At 38.6% G+C, this 2,655-nt stretch overlaps 1 non-coding gene across 1 annotated transcript; it reads left to right on the forward strand.

The window, feature by feature from the left end:
* Positions 1-207: 207 nt before the first annotated feature.
* On the forward strand, positions 208-314 carry LOC136123002 (U6 spliceosomal RNA). The gene has a single exon (XR_010655884.1). It is a non-coding gene; the product is annotated as a U6 spliceosomal RNA (small nuclear RNA).
* The last annotated feature ends 2,341 nt before the right edge of the window (positions 315-2,655 follow it).

Genomic DNA, 2,655 nt, shown 5'->3' on the forward strand with positions numbered 1-2,655 from the left:
TATCTCCATTATTCACTCCATGCTTCACTGTTTTGGTTCTACTCTCCTGGAAGATAAAACCAACACTCCTGAAACTAAAAGAAAACATTTACATGAGCATGTTCACAGGAATCGGAGTTAAACTGGGAGTGATAATGGCCTCCTAAGATTAATCAGGGAAAGCCAATGGGCTTAGTGAGCCTTGAGCTTGTTTTAAAGAAGAGATGAGTGCTCACTTCAGCAGCACATATGCTAAAATTGGAATAATACAGAGGAGATCAGCATGGTCCCTGCACAAGGATGACACGCAAATTCGTGAAGCGTTCCATATTTTTGAGAAAAAAGACCTGCATGCAGAAAACTATAAGACACTGATGAAAGCAATTAAAGATGATACAAACAGATGGAGAGATATACCATGTCCTTGGATTGGAAGAATCAACATTGTGAAAATGACTACACTACCCAAAGCAATCTATAGATTCAAAGCAATCCCTATCAAACTACCACTGGCATTTTTCACAGAATTAGAACAAAATTTTTCACAATTTGTATGGAAACAGAAAAGACCCCGAATAACCAAAGCAATCTTGAGAAAGAAAAACGGAGCTGGAGGAATCAGGCTCCCGGACTTCAGACTATATTACAAAGCTACAGTCATCAAGACAATATGATACTGGCACAAAAACAGAAATATAGATCAATGGAACAGGATAGAAAGCCCAGAGATAAACCCATTCACATATGGTCACCTTATTTTTGATAAAGGAGGCAAGAATATACAGTGGAGAAAAGACAGCCTCTTCAATAAGTGGTGCTGGAAAAACTGGACAGGTACATGTAAAAGAATGAATTTAGAACACTCCCTAACACCATACACAAAAATAAACTCAAAATGGATTAAAGACCTAAATGTAAGGCCAGATACCATAAAACTCTTAGAGGCAAACATAGGCAGAACACTCTATGACATAAATCACAGCAAGATCCTTTTTGACCCACCTCCTAGAGAAATGGAAATAGACAAAAATAAACAAATAGGACCTAATGAAACTTCAAAGCTTTTGCACAGCAAAGGAAACCATAAACAAGACAAAAAGACAAACCTCAGAATGGGAGAAAATATTTGCAAATGAAGCAACTGACAAAGGATTAATCTCCAAAATTTACAAGCAGCTCATGCAGCTCAATATCAAAAAAACAAACAACCCAATCCAAAAATGGGCAGAAGACCTAAATACACATTTCTCCAAAGAAGATATACAGATTGCCAACAAACACAAGAAAAGATGCTCAACATCACTAATCATTGGAGAAATGCAAATCAAAACTACAATAGGTATCACCTCACACCAGTCAGAATGGCCATCATCATAAAATCTACAAACAATAAATTCCAGAGACAGTGTGGAGAAAAGGGAACTCTCTTGCACTGTTGGTGGGAATGTAAACTGATACAGCCACTCTGGAGAACAGTATGGATGTTCCTTAAAAAACTAAAAATAGGGCTTCCCTGGTGGCACAGTGGTTGAGAGTCTGCCTGCCGATGCAGGGGACGTGGGTTCGTGCCCTGGTCCGGGAGGATTCCACATGCTGCAGAGCGGCTGGGCCAGTGAGCCATGGCTGCTGAGCCTGCACGTCCGAAGACCGTGCTCCGCAATGGGAGAGGCCAAAACAGTGAGAGGCCTGCATACCACAAAAAAAAAAAAAAAAAAAACTAAAAATAAAACTATCATACAACCCAGCAATCCCACTACTGGGCATATACCCTGAGAAAACTATAATTCAAAAAGAGTCATGTACCACAATGTTCATTGCAGCTCTATTTACAATAGCCAGGACATGGAAGCAACCTAACTGTCCATCGACAGATGAATGGATAAAGAAGATGTGGCACATATATACAATGGAATATTACTCAACCATAAAAAGAAATGAAATTGAGTTATTTGTAGTGAGGTGGATGGACCTAGAGTCTGTCATACAGAGTGAAGTAAGTCAGAAAGAGAAAAACAAATACTGTATGCTAACACATATATATGGAATCTAAAAAAAAAAAAGTTTCTGAAGAACCTAGGGGTAGGACAGGAATAAAGACACAGACGTAGAGAATGGACTTGAGGACACGGGGAGTGGCAAGTGTAAGCTGGAACGAAGTGAGAGAGTGGTATGGACATATATACACTACCAAATGTAAAACAGATAGCTAGTGGGAAACAGCCTCATGGCACAGGGAGATCAGCTCAGTTCTTTGTGACCACCTAGAGGGGAGGGAGACGCAAGAGGGAGGAGATATGGGGATATATGTATAGCTGATTCACTTTGTTATAAAGCAGAAACTAACATGCCATTGTAAAGCAATTATACTCCAATAAAAATGTTAAAAAAAAAAAGAAAAAATGATATTAAAATGTGAGAGAAAGAGAAAAAAATGTCCTGGGTGGGAAATACAAGAGGAAGGGCACACAGATTAGAAAGAGCACATGATTCCAAGAGCCAAAGGAAACTATTTGCAGATAAGGCCAGAATTCAAAAACAACCATGTAACTCTCTTTACCCTACTCTTTTTCTTTATGGAAGATTTAGTAGAAACAATATGATATAATATAATATATTGACACATCATAGGATGCCATATATGGATAACTTTCAAGAAAGAAATGTGCTGTTCAAAAG

Source organism: Phocoena phocoena, chromosome 4 (genome assembly GCF_963924675.1).
Source record: "Phocoena phocoena chromosome 4, mPhoPho1.1, whole genome shotgun sequence".
Taxonomy (NCBI): domain Eukaryota; kingdom Metazoa; phylum Chordata; class Mammalia; order Artiodactyla; family Phocoenidae; genus Phocoena; species Phocoena phocoena.